The 6,000-nt window shown below is 40.9% G+C and overlaps 1 protein-coding gene across 2 annotated transcripts in view; it reads left to right on the top strand.

Annotated features, from left to right (window-relative positions):
• Snx12 (sorting nexin 12) overlaps positions 1-6,000 on the top strand; it is a 133,217-nt gene that overhangs the window by 124,594 nt on the left and 2,623 nt on the right. Inside the window, exon 6 of one of the 2 annotated variants that reach the window (XM_011247645.2) lies at positions 1-867. This exon is cut by the window's left edge and continues 238 nt beyond it. The gene's annotated coding sequence lies outside the window, so the exon portion shown is untranslated. Of the gene's footprint in view, positions 868-6,000 lie in introns of those variants that run through there. The other variant, NM_001110311.1, reaches the window with a different exon arrangement.

The raw sequence follows: 6,000 nt of genomic DNA, 5'->3' as shown, positions 1-6,000 counted from the left end.
CCAACCCCCAGCTTATGTTCCTCAGCAAACTCTCAATTACAGTGTGGCTATATTCTATTTTTCTTTAAGTGAATGATTACAATGAATTTCCTAATACCTTTATGTGATTAAATGTTTTACATATTACAGGTGAAAAAATTCCTAAGAACCCACATACATTCGTATCTAAGCAACTTGTTATAGATTAATAAAGAAATCAAGTACATTTTTCTCAGCTAGTTTCTCTTATTGGTAGGCTGCAATTTGCAGTTACAAAGAAAGGATCAATCATCTTATTATTTACCTTAAAAAGAAATCTTATGCATACCTCTAACTACAACCCCAGACACCTGCAGCCATAGTGACCACCAGATGAGAGCCCTACCCCAATTCCCTGCCTACCGACTCCTCTGGGGAGACCCAGCAGCAGTGAGCTCCTCCCTGCCCACTCTGTACTCCATTTCCCAGGCCAGTCTGTTGCTGCCAGAGCCAACCAGGTAAGATCCACCAATCCCAACCCCGTGCCTGCTGGGTCCCTGGAAGCCCAGCAGCTGTAGGATCTGTCTGCCCTGTCCCCTCTACTCTCCATCTTCTGGTCCACATCTCTAACCACAATCCCAGAGGCCTGCAGTCATTAGTGACTACCAGTTGGGACCCCTAACCCAATTCCCTGCCTACTGACTCCTCTGGGCAAACCCAGCAGCAACAAGCTCTGCCCTGCCCCCTCTGAACCCCATTTCCCAGGTCACAACTTTGCCTGCTTCCTGTGCACAGGACAAACAAAGGCCTACAACCATCAGGAACCACCACCAGCTCTACCTGCATCTCTGGAGGACTGCTGCCATCAGGGACTTCTAGACTTGCCAATGGTCAACCAGATGGTTAAAGGTCAGTGTAAGAACACAGTCAACAACAGCCAGGGCAATATGGCACCACCAGATCCCAGCTATCCTACAAAAGCAAGCCCTGAATATCCTAACACATCTGAATTCCAAGAAAAATGACCTTAAATCTAATTTTATTAAGATGATAGAGGTCGGGCTAGCGAGATGGCTCAGTGGGTAAGAACACTGACTGCTCTTCTGAGGGTCCTGAGTTCAAATCCCAGCAACCACATGGTAGCTCACAACCACCCATAATGAGATCTGACACCCTCTTCTGGTGCATCTGAAGGCAGCTACAGTGTAGTTATGTATAATAATAAATAAATCTTTTTAAAAAAAAAGATGATAGAGGTCTTTAAAGAGGAAATGAATAAATCCCTTAAAGAAATACAGAAAATACAATCAAACAGACAAAAGAAATGAACAAAACTGTTCAAGACCTGAAAATGGAAATGGAAGCAATAAAGAAAACGCAAACTGAGGGAATCCTAGAGATAGAAAATGTAGGACAGAGAACAGGAACTACAGATACAAGGATCACCAACGGAGTACAAGAGATGGAAGAGAGGATCTCAGACATAGAAGATGCGATTGAAGAAACTGATACATCAGTCAAAGAAAACACTAATCAAAGGAGTTTCTAACACAAAACATTCAGGAAATTTGGGACACAATGAAAAAAAACAAACAAACAAACCTAAAAATAATAGGAATAGAAGAAAGAGAAGACTCCTAATTCAAAGGCCTAGAAAAATATCTTCAACAAAATCATAGAAGAAAGTTTCCCTAACCTAAAGAAAGAGATGGCCATAAACATACAAGAAGCTTATGAAACACCAAATAGAGTAGACCAAAAATGAAAATCCTCCTACCACATAATAATCACAACACTAAATGTACAGAAAAAAACAATATTAAAAGCCACAGGGAATAAAGGCCAAATAACATATGAAAGCAGACCTATTAGAATTATACCAGACTTTTCAACAGAGACTTTACTTTTAAAGCCAGAAGGTTCTGGGCAAATGTCGTCTAGCCTCTAAGATATCATAGATGCCACCCCAGACTACTATTCCCAGCAAAACTTTCAAATGACCATAAACAGAGAAAACAAGATATTCCATGATAAAACCAAATTTAAACTATCTTTCCACAAATCCAGCCATACAGAGGAAAATATAAGGAAAACTCCAACATGACGAGAGTAACTACACCCTAGAAAACACAAGAAATAGGTAATTCCACACCAGCAAAACTAAAAGAAGGGAAATGCACACACACACACACACACACACACACACACTCACACACACACACACACACACACACACACACACACTGCCACCACTGACATGAAAATAACAGGAACTAACAATCATTGGTCATTAATATCTCTCAGCATTGAGTCTGACTTCCCCAATAAAAGGGCACAGGCTAACAGAATGGATACTTAAATAGGATCCATCATTTTGTTGCATACAAGAAACACACTTCAGGGGCTGGAGAGATGGCTCAAGGGTTAGGAGTACTGACTACTCTTCCAGGGGTCCTGAGTTCAATTCTCAGCAAACCACATGGTGGCTCACAACCATCTGTAATGGAATTCCATACCCTCTTCTGGTGTGTCTGAATACAGCAACAATGTATTCACATAAAATAAATAAATCATTTAAAAAAAGAGAAAGAAACACACTTCAGCAACAAAGATAGACATTACTTCAGAGTAAAGGGCTGGAAAAGGGTTTTCTAAGAAGTGGACCCAAGAAATTAAAATGGCAGTGGCCATTTTAATATCTAATGAAATAGACTTTAGACAAAAATAATCAAAAGAGTGCTGGGCATGGTGGCGCACGCTTTTAATCCCAGCATTTGGGAGGCAGAGGCAGGCGGATTTCTGAGTTCGAGGCCAGCCTGGTCTACAAAGTGAGTTCCAGGACAGCCAGGGGAATACAGAGAAACCCTGTCTCAAAAAACAAACAAACAAACAAAAAAAATCAAAAGAGATGCGGAAAGACACTTCATACTCTTCAAAGGAAAAGGTCACCAAGATGACCAAGATGACCATTTACCAATTCTGAACACCTATGCCCCAAATTCAAGGGCATCCACATTCACAAAAGAAACATTACTAAAGCTTAAATCACACATTGAACCCCACACATTAATAGTGGGAGACTTCAACACTCTACTCTCACCAACTGACAGGTCATTCAAACAGAAACTAAACAGGGAAATAGTAAAATTAATAGTATGAATTAAATGGACCTAACAGATCCCTACAGAACATTTATCCAAACACAGAAGATTATACCGTCTCCTCAGCACTTTGTGGATCCTTCTCCAAAATTGACCATATACTCAATCATAAAGCAAACCTTAACAGATACAAGAAAATTGAAATAGCTCCTTGTCTCCTAGCAGAGCACCATGGATTAAAGCTGGACCACAACAACAGGAAGTCTACTGAACAACTGAACAACTCTAGTAAATGATAACTTGGTCAGGGAACAAAAAAAGAAAGAAATGAAAGACTTTCTAGAATTCAATGAAAATGAGGGCACAGCATACCCAAACTTATGGGACACAATGAAAGCAGTGCTAAGAGGAAAGTTCATAGTAGTAAGAGCCTTCATAAAGAAATTGGAGAGATCCCACACTAACAACTTAACAGCATACCTGAAAACCCTAGAAAAAGAAGCAAACACACCCAAGAAAAGGAGAAGGCAAGAAATAATAAAAAATCAGGGCTGAAATCAATAAATTAGAAAGAAAGAGAATAATAAAAAGAATCAACAAAACCAAGAGCTGGTTCTTTGAGAAAATCAACAAGATAGATAAACCCTTAGCTAAACTAACCAAAAGACAGAGACACAGTTTTCAAATGAGCAAAATCAGAGTTGAAAAGAGAGACATAACAACAGAAACTGAGCAAATTAAAAAATTCAAAAGCCTGTACTCCACAAAAAACGAAATAGATTCTCTATATAGATACCATTTACCAAAGTTAAATTAAGATCAGGTAAACTATTTATCTTGCATTATAACCCCTAAGGAAATAGAAGCAGTCATTAAAACTTCCCCAACAACAACAAAAAAAAAAAAAAGGAAGAAAGAAGGAAGGAAGGAAGGAAGGAAGGAAGGAAGGAAGGAAGCCTAGCTGGGCAGTGGTGGCACATGCCTTTAATCCCAGCACTTGGGAGGCAGAGGCAAGCAGATTTCTGAGTTCGAGGCCAGCCTGGTCTACAAAGTGAGTTCCAGGACAGCCAGGGCTACACAGAGAAACCCTGTCTCGAAGAAAAAAACAAACAAACAAAAAACAAACAAAAAAGAAAGCCTAGGGCCAGATTGTTTTAGCACAGAATTCTACCACACTTTCAAAGAAGAGCTAATACCAATATTTCTCAAACTCTTCACAAAATAGACACAGAAGGAACATTGCCAAACTCATTCTATGAGGCCACAGTCACCCTGATACCTGAACCACACAGAGACACAACAAAGAAAGAATTCTCTTATGAATATTTATGCAAAAATACTCAATAAAGCACTTGAAAACCAAATCCAAGAACACATAACATTATTCACCACGATCAAGTAGGCTTTATCTCAAGGATGCAGGGATGGTTCAATATATGAAAATCCATCACCATAATCCACCATATAAATAAAATGAAAGTACCCCCCCAAAAAAAACCCCAAGATTGCAAGCTAGTACAATCACTCTGGAAATCAGTCTGGCGGTTCCTCAGAAAACTGGACATAGTACTACCGGAAGATCCAGCAATACCTCTCCTGGGCATATACCCAGAAGATGTTCCAACTGGTAATAAGAACACATGCTCCACTATGTTCATAGCAGCCTTATTTATAATAGCTAGAAGCTGGAAAGAACCCAGATGTCCCTCAACAGAGGAATGGATACAGAAAATGTGGTACATCTACACAATGGAGTACTACTCAGCTATTAAAAAGAATGAATTCATGAAATTCCTAGGCAAATGGATGGATCTGGAGGATATCATCCTGGGTGAGGTAACACATTCACAAAAGAACATACAATATATGTACTCACTGATAAGTGGACATTAACCCCAAACCTTCATTTACACAATGAGATACTACTATTCAGCTATTAAAAACAAGGGTATCATGAATTTTCTAGGCAAATGGATGGAATTAGAAAATATCATCCTGAGTGAGGTAACCAGATCCAGAGGACATTACATGTGAGTATGCACTTACTGATAAATGGATATTAGCATGAAGTACAGAACTCCCTGTTACAATCCACAGACCCAAAGAATCCAAACAACAAGGAGAGCCCAAAGGAAGATGCTTGAATCTTTCTCAGAAGGGGAAATAAAACAGTCGATAGAGGGAGGGAACTGGGTATGAGAGGGATGTGTGTGTGTGTGTGTGTGTAGGTACCTGTAGGGAGAGCAGGGGAGAGAGAACAGAAATTAGTGGTGGGCATTGTGAGCATCTCTAGGACTCACCACAGACCTGAGATGGGGTGTGGGGTAGCGAGGCCCTAGGGAGTCTATGGGGGTGACTCTGCTGAGACTCCTAATAGTGGGGGATAAGGCACCTGAAGTGGCCACCTCCTGTAGCCAGGAACAACTCCCAGTGGAGCAATAGGGACACTAACCCATCCACAAAACTTTCAACCCCAATTTTATCCTGACATCTAAAGGTCCCTGGTTCGATCCCGGGTTTCGGCACCAACTCTTACACGCATTCTCGGCCGGCCAGGAAAGACGCAGCAAACCGGAATCTTCTGCGGCAAAAGCTTTATTGCTTACATCTTCAGGAGCCAGAGAGCAAGAGAGCAAGAGCCAGAGCAAGAGAGAGAAAAAGAACAAGAAAGCAAGAGCAAGAGAGAGAAAAAGCAAGAACAAGAGAGAGAAAGAAAGCAAGAAAAAGAACAAGAACAAGAAAGCAAGAGAGAGAAAGCAAGAGAAGAGAGAGAAAGCAAGAACAAGAGAGAGAGAGAGAATGGCAAAACCCCGTCCCTTTTAAGGAGAATTATCCTCCGCCTAGGACGTATTACTCCCTGATTGGCTGCAGCCCATCAGCCCAGTTGTCATCACGAGAAAGGCAGAACACATGGCGGGAAAACTGCCCCTGCACGTGTGCA

The sequence above is a fragment of the Mus musculus genome, chromosome X (assembly GCF_000001635.26).
Source record: "Mus musculus strain C57BL/6J chromosome X, GRCm38.p6 C57BL/6J".
Classification (NCBI taxonomy): Eukaryota; Metazoa; Chordata; class Mammalia; order Rodentia; family Muridae; genus Mus; species Mus musculus.
This window is presented reverse-complemented; position numbering and strand designations above follow the sequence as displayed.